A 14,489-nucleotide genomic window follows, 5' to 3' on the forward strand; every position below is an offset into this window, starting at 1 on the left:
ATATATGCAAAGACTGAACAGTATAATATAGACCCTGGTCAAAAATGACATGCAAAAAGGACTAAGTAGCCAACACTGAGTAGTCAGTGTGAGTATGTAGGTATAGAAACCAGGAAATCACCTAAAGTCATAATAAGTCCCAGAAGCCATACCAACCAATATATTGCATGCCAGATCAATGAAAATGAATGTCCACAGCAGGAGCCCCGACGCGCGTTTCGCGGTAGCTTTTTCAAGGGGTACTAGCTAGTGAGGTGACCTCCGTTGTATCTATACTGAGTTGCAAGGAAGGTGTGTTGAAAAATAGCGAATGGTAGCACAGATCACCAACACAAAACACCTGAAGCATATCAGGTGTCATGCATTGGTGAATCAAAAAAAGAGGCCGGCACATAGCTCCCACAAGCTCCCGATCAGTGGGCAGCGAACCGGCACCACTTATGATGACAAGTACGTACGAGGAGTGAGATGCGCGCATGCGCGTACGCGTCAATCAGAGGCGCAATCCAAGACAGAAAGTCATCGCGTATAGATGACGAATCATTCAATAGTGGCCATCTTAGATATGGGCACGAACAGAAATGAGGAGTGCGCTTGCGCGTACGCACCAAACGCCGAGAGCAGATGTCAGAACAGATATGTATGACGTGTTGTACCATGGTAACCATTATAAACGTAAACAATAGCAGTTAGAGGTCCAATTTAAAGAGCAAGACCAGATTTAGCATGAGAATATAGTGAGACTATAGGATCCACAGTTATAAATGGACAATAATACACACAATAACAGTTCATACATCTAGAATATTAACCCCTTTAGGACGCAGCCTGTTTTGGCCTTGCGGACACAGCCTATTTTTTCAAATCTGACGTGTCAATTTATGTGGTAATAACTCCAGAATGCTTTTACCTATCCAAGCGATTCTGAGACTGTTTTCTCGTGACATATTGTACTTTATGTTAGTGAAAAAATTTGGTCTATAAATTCAATATTTATTTGTGAAAAACTTCAAATTTTAGCAAAAATTTGCAAAAATTAGCATTTTTCTAAATTTAAATGTATTTGCTTGTGAAACAGATAGTAATACCACACAAAATAGTTACTAGTTAACATCCCCCATATGTCTACTTTATAGAAACAAGGAGAAACCTCCAGCTCACCGGTCTGCGTCTTCAGATAGCGTCAGTCGGATCCCCGCGACGGCCCGCGGTATGTGGTAGTAGAGAAGAGAAGAGATTGATCCAGCGCTGATATTGGTTTAAAAGGGAAAAACACGTCCCATGTTTATTGTAGAAAAAATTAAAATTGGAAAGGAGACGCAGTCCCAAGGCAAAGGTAGGAGATGTGTGGGTAGATACCCAAAGCCTACGCGTTTCGAACGCGGTCTGCGTTCTTAGTCATGGCAGGAAGGTGTTGAACGTGTGTCTGGGACTCCACTATATGCACAGGATATCAGCTGTTGAAATTAGTATGCAAATGCCAGTAATTAGCTCCGAGTGAGACAGAGAAAAAAGTCAATTAATGAATAACGAATAACGGAGTGGCAATGCGGGGAATAAATAAAAGAATTTATTTGAATTTGTATATTTTGAACGATGTAGTTATTTTAACTAAATAAGTAAATAAATAAATATGTGTGCAATATTATAATAAACAAATTCAAATTAAATATTAAGTTTTGGCATATAGTGGAGGAAACCGGGACACACGATCAAAGAAATAAATTTGTATTTTATTTACTCGAAAATAAACAAAGTACAACAAAATATGAAGTCAAAAATTAAAAACATTAAACAGATAGTTAAATGTTGTTAAAAGAGAAGCAATTGAAAAAGATATAACCATATATCATAATGTCAAATATTTGAAAAACTGCATATGACAGAATCACGATATATGCCTAAAGAATAAACAATTAATGTATACACGGGAGAAGGTATTTGAGACACTATACATGAATAATTATAACATATATTAGCATGTCCATTGGACTATTTGGTGTAAAGCATTAGTGTATAGATGAATGAATTTTTTAGAGGTATCCTTTATACACAATTATGCTTGGAGAATGTAAATTTAAATTGGTTGTGAACCATATAGGATATAGATTTAAAAAAGGGAGCTATAATATGAGTATGTGCCGCATAATGGGACACGAAATCAATGAAATACAGCAAGCAGGTGCACTTGTAAACTATATAGAGATGGGGGAACTCTTATTTGAATATATAAGATAGAATTTATATGTTGTTCTTGAGGTGTAATTTATCGCAAAATGCATATATAATATAGAGCGTAGCAACGTATAATAAGTCAGGAACATAAGGCATGGATCTGCTAATATATCATGATATTAAGTATTTGTCTGGCATGAGATGCATGTAAAATGTAGATCATTGAAAAGATAATATATCGGGTATGAGAACTCAAGGTCAAACGCAGCAATGCTGCTATAAATCGCATAGTGTGAAGAGGGTTCTTGATATTCCTACGAGAATAATAGTTGTTATTAGCCACACAAAATTGTGGCTGCGTGTCACTATAATTTGATTGATTTATTTGAAGCTTACATATATTGTGTGAGAATGCTGCGATGCTGCTGTAAATCGCATAATGTAAAGAGAATTCTCGATATTCCTAAGAGAGTAATAGTTGTTATTTAGCCACACATAATGCATATACAATATAGAGCACAGCAGTGTATAATAAGTCAAGAACATAAGGCATGGATCTGCTAATATATCATGATATTAGGTATTTGTCTAGTATGAGATGCATGTAGAATGTAGATCATTGAAAAGAGAATATATCGGGTATGAAAACTCAAGGTCAAACGCAGCAATGCTGCTATAAATCGCATAGTGTGAAGAGGGTTCTCGATATTCCTGAGAGAATAATAGTTGTTATTAGCCACACAAAATTGTGGCTGCGTGTCACTATAATTTGAATGATTTTTTTTTTTTTTTTATCAAATCTTTGTTTTATTGAAAATATACAACAAGATGAACAGTATAAAAGAAAAGCATCCGCACATAGATCACGGGAAATCGCAGATAAATCTCACGGCACGCAGGCCGAAGTTCTGTTCAATAATGATCATGCAGGCAGAGAAACAATAAACAATAAAGAAGTAACGTTAGTAACAATAAACTGGAAAATGAGATACGAAAGAGATACAGAGAGAGAAAACCAATGTCTTGCAAGGTTTGAGAGGGAAGGGGTATTGTTACGGTTTCCCCATGTGGAGGAGGTCTGTACAATCTTAAGAGCAACTACACCAGCCACCTCCCATAGATCCTAAGGGGCTAGGGAAAGCTCAGTTTGGGAGGGGACGAGAGGCCCGAAAAGTCAGCCACGGAGACCACACCTTCAGATAGTCTTCATGCTTTCTGAGTTCCCAGCTCAAGAGCTCCTCCATTCTGCCAACAGAGTCCATCTTGTCTAACCACTCACGGAAAGTCGGGGGTGCGGATGATTTCCAGTGGAGTGGAATCAGTAGTTTAGCCACTGTAATCATTTGAGTTATCAGATCATTACGCTTCGGGCGGAAGTTTTGAGATGGAGCCCATAGGAGGACTAGAGGAGCCCCGAGGGGGAGCGCTTGTTTCGTTACTTTCTGGATTGTGTCAGACACTTTATCCCAGAAGGGCTTGATCGAGGGGCAGTCCCACCAAATATGCGATATGCTACCCACGCCCACATTGCACCTCCAACACTGGTTGGTTGGAATCAGATTGATTTTGTACAAAAAATCTGGAGTTCTGTACCACCTGGTTGTGGTTTTAAAGGAGTTCTCCTGAATTTTAACGCATCTAGAGAAGCCAAATACGTGCTTTAGAATAAAAGACGTATCTTCCCTGCTGAAGATAACCTCCAGTTCCTTCTCCCAGGCCAGAAGAAAGCTGGGTTTGGCAGGAGAGCCATCTAAAACCAAGCCAGAGTATATTTTAGAGACTAGGCCCCTAGGAAGAGCAGGTAGCAGCAAATATGTCTCCAACCAGGAGGGCTCTGAGATATCCGGAAACATCTTCAGGAAGAGGCTGCTTGTTTCTTTGAAACCTAAGGAGTGTAAGAAGGGGATGGGTGGATGAGTATCTACAGGCAAAAGGGATTGTAAGGTGGGAACTTGCCCCTCACCAAAAACATCGACTACAGTATTGTATTTTAAAGAGGACCAGTAGGTATCAGGGACAGCTGTGCAATTAGTGAGTATCGGGAGTAGGTGGAGCGGTGTAAGTGGTAGTGTTTTTTTCACCGGAGTGCAGTCGCAGAAAAATTTCTGGGATACTAAAACGGTGCCTTTAATTGTGGGACTTATGGAGTTTGTAAGTCCCGTTTTTAAAAAAGGGCACCAGAGTCGAGCTTGTAGACCTGGAGAAAGAAGAGCTCTTTCCGCAGCTAGGACTGGAGACATGTCTCTGGTCCTGTTCAAGGAAACCCACCTACCCAGGTGTACGGCTTTAAAATAGGTGAGAATGTCCGGAAGGCCCATACCCCCAGAGCTGGATTTGAGAATCAGGTGTCTATGTGCTAGTCGTGGCTTTTTAGAATTCCAGAGAAATTTGGAGAATAGAGACTTGATGGAGCTAAAGAAAGTATTAGGTAGGTGAATGGGCATGGCTTGAAGCACGTATAGGATTTGGGGAAGAATGTAAGTCTTCAGGTAGTTTTTCCTGCCCACCCAAGATAGGAAGGGGATCCGCAGGGAATGTAACTGGGTTTTAATCTTATTTAGCAAGGGGACGAAATTTGCGGCATAGAGTTGGGAGGATTTTTTAGTAAGCTTAACGCCCAGATATTTGATGCTATGTTGCGGCCATTGGAACGGGGCTAGCTTTTGTACATCACATATATCCGCCAGTGGCGCTGAAACATTAAGGACTTCTGATTTGGAATAATTTATTTTGAAGTTTGAAACATAACCGAAGGAGTTAAAGGCTTGCAGTATTAAGGGGAATGCTTGTTTAGGGTTAGTGACCAGCAGCAGGAGGTCATCTGCAAAAGCAGCTGTCTTGTGGATGTGGTTCCCCAGTTGTATGCCTGAGATATCAGTAGTCTGTATGAGTTTCTGAATGAGTGTTTCTAAGGTGAGGATGAATAAGGCTGGGGAAAGGGGGCAGCCCTGCCTTGTTCCGTTATTTATGCTAAAGGAGGGTGAAATTGTGCCATTCAAGCGTAAGTTAGCCTTGGGCGTAGTATATAGAGAGAAAATCGCAGATATAAACTTGTCAGGAAAGCCAAATTTATGTAGAGTGGCAAGCATGAAGGACCACCTGACCCTATCAAAAGCCTTCTCGGCATCGGTCCCTAGTAAGACTAAAGGGATCCCCTTCTGTGTAGCATGATGAATTATGTTAATAAGTCTGGTGGTGTTATGCTTGCCTTCTCTCTCGGGCACAAACCCCACTTGTTCGGGGTTGATTAAGCGGGAGAGGAGAGGATTGAGTCTGTTGGCCAGAAGTTTTGCCCACCACTTGAGATCCGTGTTAAGGAGGGAGATGGGTCGATAGCTTCCACATTCAGCACTATCCTTACCCTCTTTATGTATCAGGGTAATATGTGCTTCCAAAGCCTGTGGCGGTAGCGTAGAGCCCTCCAAAAGGCTATTGCATACATTAAGGAATTTGGGTAACAATACCTGTTTAAACTTTTTATAGTAGCTAATGGGGAAGCCATCAGGTCCAGGACTTTTACCATTGGGTATGGATGAAAGAACTTTGGACAGTTCGTCTAATGTAAAGGGCTGAGTGAGAGCGTCTCTATCTACGTCCGTGAGGGAGGGAAGATTTATATGCTGGAGAAATTGTTCCGTGAGAGCGTGCGAGTCCGACGGTTCGGGCAAGTTGTATAAGGATGTATAGTATTGCAAGAACTCCCTTGTTATATCTCCAGTATCAGAAGATAGAGAACCAGAGGAGGTCTTGATGTCTTTGATAAAGGACAGCTCCGTACGTTTTTTAAGAAGTTTGGTCATGACTTTGGAGCCTCTATCCCCGTGCGCATAAAATTTGAAAGAGCAGCGCTGATAAATTTTTGCTGACTTAATATTAAGTAAATCCTTCAACTTCTTCCGTAAGTCACTCAAATTCCCCTGTATCTCAAGCGCTTGTGAGCGTTTACCCACTCTCTCAAGAGCAGAAATCTGCGAGAGTATGGAGTCGAGCTCTTTCCCTCTTTGTTTTTTTAAATAAGCACCAAGGGCAATGAGCTCCCCTCTGGTGAAGGCTTTGTGCGTTTCCCACACAATTGGCATTGAGATGTCAGGAGTTTCGTTTCTCTGAAAGAAGTCGACAAGATGGGCAGATAGGGAAGTTACATTGCGGGGGTCATCTAAAAGGGTTTCATTCAAGGACCAAGTCCACGCCTTGGGGGGCAGGTTCTCCATTTTGAGGTTAAGGGAGATGGGGGCGTGGTCAGATAGGGTTATCGAGCCTATGCGAGGGGCAGTTGCCATAGGTAGATGTCTACTGGAGATAAAGAGATAATCGATCCTATGGTGGGACCCATGGACATGGGAATAAAAGGAGTAATCTTTAGTAGTAGGGAAATGTAGTCGCCAGACATCTATCAGGTTCAGGTGCTGGAGGCAGCTTCTAATTCTTTTGAGGGAAGAATGCGCAATGGGTGACCTGGCAGAGGACGTATCTAGTAGGGGATCTAGTGAAACATTAAAATCTCCCCCCACCACCATAAGTCCCTCTGCAAATTCTTTAAATAACTTTAATGTTTTAATTAACCATTGGGTCTGACCCTGATTAGGAGCATATAGATTCGCAAAGGAGACGGGCGAGCCAGCAAGAGTTCCTTTAATGAAAAGGAATCTACCTTCTGGGTCAGATTTAGACACTGAGTGGATGTAGGGTACATTCTTCTTAAAAGCTATGCTAACCCCTTTGGAGGAGGAGGAAGGATGGGTGCTATGGAACCAGGTTGTGTAGTGGTAGTGTGTGAGCGTGGGTAGCTTTTGGGGTTTAAAGTGGGTTTCCTGTAGAAGAATGACGTCAGCCCTCTCCTTTTTCAGGAGCGCTAAAATTTGACTCCTTTTCCTGGGGCCATTCAGGCCTTTGGTGTTGAGGGAGGTTACACAAATATCTGAACTAGTCATAGATAAGCATAAGTGGTGGAGACAGAGGGAGAGCGCCACCAGGTGGCCAAGTGACGTAGCGGTGAGAAATAGACAGTTGGAGGACAGTAAATAGAGGCATCACCTTCTTGTATGGAAGTTTCAGTATCTCAGCGGGTACAAATAACATCTCGAAAATTTGGAGAGACAGGGTTAAAACTGGTATCACAAAACAAAATGATATAACAAAACAAAACAAAAGCCTGGAGTTAGGCAAAGTATGTACCATAATAACAGTACATTTCAGATCGGTAAACCAAAATAGTAGGTTTGGGATAGTGCTATGCAATGATAACATTCAAAATAACATTAAAGCTAAGTATGTAATGGTCTAACATTGTAAATCACTCTGGAAAGGGCGTGAGCCCGCAGGTTGCATATAACGAGGTTATATTACGAGTATTATGAAAAAGGACGAAAAAGGATACATGGAGCCGCTGGTGCTCCTGGAAATCGAGGGGTTCAAGTAGTGTCCATGGAGACTCTGTCAGGCGCCGATTTCCCAGATCCTTCAAGTAGTGTCCATGGAGACTCTTTCTGGCGCCGGCTTCCCAGATCTTTTGCGATTCCTGTTCGTCTTGCGTGGGTTGGCGGTTTCCCAGGGTGTGTGAGGGGGCAACGGCGGCAGGTCGGACAGGTTCTGAACCACCGCCCAGTCCGGAACCTCCAGGTCAGGAATTTTCAGGGCCACCAGTGCGACCTCTAGGTCCGCATGCTTCCGAACTGTGAATCTTTTACCTTCAATCATGAAGGAGATGCCGAAGGGGAAAAGCCATCTGTATGCGATGTTGTTGCGTCGGAGGACCTCCGTGAAGGGTTTCAGAATTTGACGTTTGGATAACGTGGTTCTTGACAGATCTTGGTAGACGGAGATCCTCGAACCCTCCCACAAGAGGGAATCACAAAGTCTCGAATGCTTCAAGATGTCATCTCGGACTTTTGAGCTAAAAAGGCGGCAAATAACGTCACGTGGAGGCTCTTGGGGCTTAGGTCTGGCTCGTAGAGCCCTGTGAACCCTTTCCATGTTGATTTCATCCCGGTAGCTGTCGCCAAGTATTTTAACGAAAATTTGTTTGATCGAGGTATACAAGGATTCGTCCGGAATTGATTCAGATACGCCCTTCAAGCGCAAGTTATTACGGCGCCCTCTGTTGTCTTGGTCTTCCAGCCAGTCCATGACCGAGTTCAGGAGGGTCTGACAGGCGGTAAAAGAGGACGTGGAAGCTTCTGCGTGGTGGATTAGGTGGGCCTGTGTAGACTCCAATTGCTCGACTCTGTTGCCAATCTGGCGGACTTCTTGTTTGATGTCACCTAGCTCTTTGACGACCGGTTCTAGTGCCTTGTTCAGAACCCTGCTAATAAAAGATCTGGAGACGGGCAAGTCCCTGGTAGACGCGGTGTCATCTATGTCGCTGTCAGCATCTGCTACGTTTGCAGCCTGGGCCTTAACAGACATGACTTTCTCGTGTCCAGCGGTAATGGAGAGGTGATCTCTGGCATTTGGAAGTTGAGGCTTTTTAACGAAGTTATCCAGACTTGTTGCTTTAGACTGTACAGAAGCGTCTCTTGCTTTTTGTTGCCCAATCTTGACCATCATACAAGCAGCTAGGTCTGCGGGTAGGTAGAATCAGGTAGTTAGACCATGTGTAAGGTTATGGAGGTTTCATTGCTGATGGTAAAGCTTTTTGGATGCCGATCCGAGAAGAGTGGACAAGTTAATGCAGCATAGATACGGTGGTATGTCCCCTACTCAAGAGGTGCAAATCTGTGGGCAAGAGGGCTTCCTCAGAAATTAGTACCATCCATATAATAGTATAGTGACAATAACAGTATGGTTCCAGATGGCAATGTGCTGGGGAGCTGCAGGGATATTCCAGTGCAATATAGGTGGAGCAGGGTGCAGATGCGTAGGGTGCCCCTTGTGTTTCCCGGTCTGGCCCAGGTATGGCAGTTAAGGGCCTGATATGTGTGGGCACGCTGGCTACAGCGGCTGACCCCCTCAGCCAGGTGCAGGGTATAAGTAGGCCAGAAGGGTGGTGGTTAGTTCTGGCCCCCTCTCCCTCTCACCTCCAGGTCAGCTCAGCCACAGGTGCCCAGGATTCCCCCTGTGAGGCCTCCAGCGGGATGTCCGTTATCTGGGGACTGGGGGGGGGCTCGTCCGTGAGCGGGGAGGCCCAAATCAAGGCCGCGGCTTCTCCTCCCGCGGTAGGCCGCAAGTCCAGCGGCGGGACACGGCCGAAACAAGGTCGGCAAAGCAGCCTTCTCCAAGTCCTCCACACCAGGACGAGGGCGGAGGGCTGACAGGCAGACCCAGAGGGGCTCCGGTGAGTGCTCCGGGTGGGGATCTCTGATGCGCGGCCGCCGCGCCTCTAGTAATCGAGGCCGCGGCTTCACTCGTGTCGCTAGGCCGCAAGATGTCCGGCGGCCCAGTGAGGCCGGGGAGGTCTGAACCTGAGCGTGGCCGTGCGGGGGTGTCGATACACCTACCGGAGAGCCGCTGTCCGCGGTCAGAGGAGGGTAATCCCCGGTCTGCACTCGGCTTAATCAGGAGCTCTGCAGAGATGCGTCCGCTCCGGTCCACTGCAAGCCACGCCCCTTGAATGATTTATTTAAAGCTTACATATATTATTTGAGAATGATATGAATTTGGGTTACCACAGGGGTGAGTAAAAACTAATTAATTATCAGAAAATTGTATAATAAGTTGTATTGTGGCTATAAAGACAGAAATCACTGACATTGGAGAATAATTGCCGACAGTGTGCACCGGGAGTAACTCAGTAACTGTACGTCCTCGTGCGGGAAGTAACTTCCCGCAACGACGGACAGTTACGTCCTGGTGCGGGTAGGGGTTAAGAGGACCACATGTTAAACATTGTACATACATTATATAAATAGCACATAATATAAACAATAAGTAATCTTTAATATTATAAAAGATAATAAATAAATAAAATAAAATAATAAATAACACCGAGTGAAAAAATGTGTGTGCAAAAAAAGTGCAAAGTGAAGTGAATAAATAAATAAATAATATAAATAAATAAATGAATAAAATAAAAAACACGTGACAAATTACACATTTAAAAATGTACATTTTGTTATTTGTTTTAGTGGATTATAATACATACAGCAATTGAATAGATATACAATATGTATCCAAAATATAGTGACAAAAATATATGAATCCATATTATGTTTTAATGTTTAATGTGTGAGCGGCAAATAGTATAAAAAGAATATATGTGTAAAAATAATAAATATAATGTGTAGGCTTAAATGTGAGGAAATAGATATAGATAAATATAAGAATATAAAAATGTGTATAATAAAAATCAATATGAAAATAAATAAATCTAATGTGCCGAATGTGCTAATAAATTTGAAAAAAAAAATATATATATATAGATGTACACAGTATCTATATATATATAATAAATATATATATACTTAGATGTTCAGTATGTGCCGGAGACATATATACAGGTGAGAACCCCATGAAAAAGCCACCGGACCAAAAGAGTTTGAACAAATTCAAAACATAATGATGAAAGAGGTCAACCAAAAGATTAATTCTGGAGTATAGTATGTGATCCTCTGTGTTCAATTCTGCCCAGCAATTACACCTCAAAACGAACATACATGTAGCCCCTATAGGAAGACAAAAAATAATAGTAGTAATGATATTATAAAATACCACCAGATATAAATGCAGCCAAACAACAAGTGTTTGAGCCAAACACCGACCAGATGTTCCCTAGACAACGTGATCAAACAACCTAGCAAAATGTATGCAGATTAAAAAGTTTAAAGATATATGATGCTATAGGACCAAAAATAATTTTTATTTTTATAGTTAAAGGAAGGAAGCAAAGGACATTTTCTCATTGAGCCCCAGAGGCGAGCTGGTCTTCAGTTTAGTGATCCATTTGCATTCAATCCGTTCTAATTTGCGGAAAGTATCTCCTCCACGTGATCCAACAATAATTTTGTCGATGCCATGAACCCTCAGATCCTGCCACCTATTATTATGGAAATCCCGGAAATGTCGAGGAATAGTTTTCAATTTATTGAGTTCTTCCCAGTTGTGATCCTCTATTGTTCCTGCCTTTTTAATGTCCCTCACATGTTCCTGAATTCGCGTTTTTAATTCTCTGGTGGTCATGCCAACATACGACAAGCCACATGGACATGTGGCCATATATACCACACCAGTGGTGCTACAATTGATAAAATGTACGATTTTGAAACTCTTTATCTTCTCAGAGTCTGTGAAGGTATCTGTTTTCACGATCAATTTGCATATGGAACAATGACCACAAGAGAAAGATCCCCATACTGGCCCTTTCGAGCCAAAAAGCTAGGTTTTGGGACCAGGAGCACCATAATGGCTCCGGACTAGATGATCACTCAAAGTTTTGCTTCTTTTAGCTGTAAGTTGGGGCTTCAAGGGTAGATGTTTTTTCAGGTCAGGATCAGTGAGCAGGATTGGCCAAAAACGACTCACAATATTTCTCATCCCGATCCATTGTGAGTTGTATGGGGTGATGAGTCTTACTATATCATCCTTCTTCTTACGTTTTTGTTGAGTAAGCAAGTTATCTCTGTTGCTATGACAAGCCCTATGGTATCCCCTTTCAATATCTTTCTTGGGATATCCACGTTGTATGAAACGGGTCCTCAAACATTGTGACTCCCTTTCAAAATTGGAGTCAGAGTCACATACCCGTCTGGCTCTCAGAAATTGCCCCGTAGGAATAGCCCGTATAACATGAGAGGGATGAAATGACGATGCATGCAAGAGAGAATTAACAGAAGTTTCCTTCCGAAAAATAGTAGTGCTGAGCTTACCTGAGTCTTGTACCATCATTTTGATGTCAAGAAAATCCATGTTCGTTTGGCTGATCCTACTTGTTAATTTGATATTCTGTGTATTCTTGTTCAAAGTAGACATAAATTGATGAAGGTCTCCCCGCGTGCCCTGCCAAATAAACAGGATGTCATCGATGAAACGCATCCACCCAACAACATTTCCAGACACCATATCCATGGCCTCCTGTACAATTTCGCGTTCCCAATATTCCAAAAATAAATTTGCATATGAAGGTGTGCAAGTGGCACCCATTGCCGTTCCCCGGAGTTGTAAATAGTGTTTGTCCCTGAACACAAAATAATTATGCTCAAGGACAAACCGCACCAGAAGGATCAAAAATTGGACCAATTCGGGATCATGATCACATGAGTCTAGAAAATATTGAATGGCTCTCAGCCCAACCTCATGGTCAATACAGGTATATAGGGATTCCACGTCACAGGATACCAAATACATATCCTGCTCAATGGTCACCCCATCTAGGCGTTTCAACACGTCCGTGGAGTCTTTCACATACGATTGTAAATTCTCGACACAAGGGCGGAGATAGAAGTCCAAGAAACGACAAATAGATTCACACAGACTCCCACATCCTGACACAATAGGCCGACCAGGTGGCTTCTTCTGATCTTTGTGTACCTTTGGTAAGAGGTATAGTGTGGGAGTGATAGGAAACTTCACAGTAAGCCCATCCATGATTTTTTTAGTGATAATATTTTTATCACTCTAGTAGCCCTAGGAACAGATGCAGACTGATTAACCACGGGCGTCGACACAGAAGCTGTGTCAGGCAAATCCTTTACAATAGGCTTATTCATCACTTGTCTTTCCCTTTTGGTGATTCAGTCAACGATGGCATTCCCCCGGGATGAGGCGGTTGTGTCTTACATATCTTTTGATCGTGCTATACAGTTGGTTTCCAAGGCTGGTCCGTCTTCGCTTCTAGCAAAGTTGGATATCGAGTTAGCCTTCCGCCTCCTCCCGGTCCATCCTGCATGTTGTCATCTTCTGGGTTGTCAATTGAATGGTCTATATTATTGCTTGATCTCCTGCTGCTACTTTGAGATGTTTAGCTGTTTTTTTAGAATGGGTAGTTAGGTCGGAGACTGGCAATTCATCGATCATTCATTATTTGGATGATTTTCTATTCGTCGGTCAACAAAATTCCTCTTTGTGTCAATAGACATTGTATTCGTTTATTTGTTTCATGTTTCTTTTCGGGGTTCCATTAGCAGTAGACAAGACCAAAGGTCCCATAGAATTCTTGTAATTTCTGGGTGTAAAAATTGATACTGTAAAAATGGTGCTCAGTCTACCTACTGATAAGCTCGATAGATTACGATTGGCAGTCGAAGGTGGTATAAAATCTATGAAGATTACACTAAAGGATCTACAGTCGTTATTGGGCCAATTAGCATTTGCCTGCCGTATTTTCCCTATGGGGAGGGTTTTTTCTCGTCGTTTAGCAATGGCGACGGCTGGTGTCCGAAAACCACATCATTTCATTAGATTGACAAAGGTCTTGAAAGCTGATCTGAAGATGTGGCAAGTTTTCCTTTTGTCTTACGAAGGTATTTCATGTTATCCTGAAATTGGTAATAACAATTTACAACTGCATACAGATGCCACTGGGGCCCATGGTTATAGGGCTATATTTGAGAACAAATCGTAGACCGAGGCGTGGCAAGTTGGCTAGGTTGACCTGGGTCTTACAAATAATGTAACACTACTGGAGTTGTTCCCAATTATGGTGTCAGTGGAACTATGGGGTCCCGAAATGGCAAACAAACTAATTTTTTTCTGGTCGGACAACCGGAGTACAGTACTGGCTATTAATAAATTCATCTCTAGTTCTTTCCCAGTTTTGGGGCTGCTTAGACGTTTAGTTTTGAAATGTTTAACAGTTAATTTGGTTTTCAGAGCATGTCATCTTCCAGGTGTATTTAATGATGTGGCTGATGCTCTTTCTTGGTTCCAGTGGCTTTGGTTCAGGGAATTGCATCCTCTGGCAGACTTGGACAGCTAACCATGCCCTCCTTCCCTGTGGGACCTCCAGGTGAACAGTTGATTTCTTTGTTGCAGAAATCGATCACACCTTCAACTCGGAACTGTCATGGTAAGGCCTTGGCCGAATGGCTCTATTGCGGCCCTCTCGTGACTGTCCTGTCCTCTGACACTTGTTATATTATATGTCTTATTTAGGTACTCTTAGAAATCGGATTATATCAGCCGTGGGTATTCGCAAGCATTTAAATAGTATAGCCTTCACATTAAAATTATTGGGTTTGGAAGATGTTACTAAACATTTTGTTTTTAGTCAGATTCTGAAAGGTTGGAAAAAAAAAAAGGTCTATAGATGTTCGTAGGTCGATGTCTTATTTTTTACTTCGGCATTTGATCGGGATCACCCCCTCTGTTTGCGATTCCAGCTTTGAGTCGTCACTATTTGCTTCTCATTAGCCTTTTTCGGCGCTCTGCGTATAAGCGAGTTG

At 42.5% G+C, this 14,489-nt stretch overlaps 1 protein-coding gene across 3 annotated transcripts in view; it reads left to right on the forward strand.

Moving 5' to 3' along the window:
* Positions 1-1,141: 1,141 nt before the first annotated feature.
* The window catches only part of RPP25 (ribonuclease P/MRP subunit p25), a 99,045-nt gene continuing 85,697 nt past the window's right edge, over positions 1,142-14,489 (forward strand). For all 3 annotated transcript variants that reach the window (XR_012882429.1, XM_075857794.1, XM_075857795.1), the window contains exon 1: positions 1,142-1,336. The gene's annotated coding sequence lies outside the window, so the exon portion shown is untranslated. The remainder of the gene's footprint in view (positions 1,337-14,489) is intronic.

Source organism: Rhinoderma darwinii, chromosome 3 (assembly GCF_050947455.1).
Source record: "Rhinoderma darwinii isolate aRhiDar2 chromosome 3, aRhiDar2.hap1, whole genome shotgun sequence".
Lineage (NCBI taxonomy): Eukaryota > Metazoa > Chordata > Amphibia > Anura > Rhinodermatidae > Rhinoderma > Rhinoderma darwinii.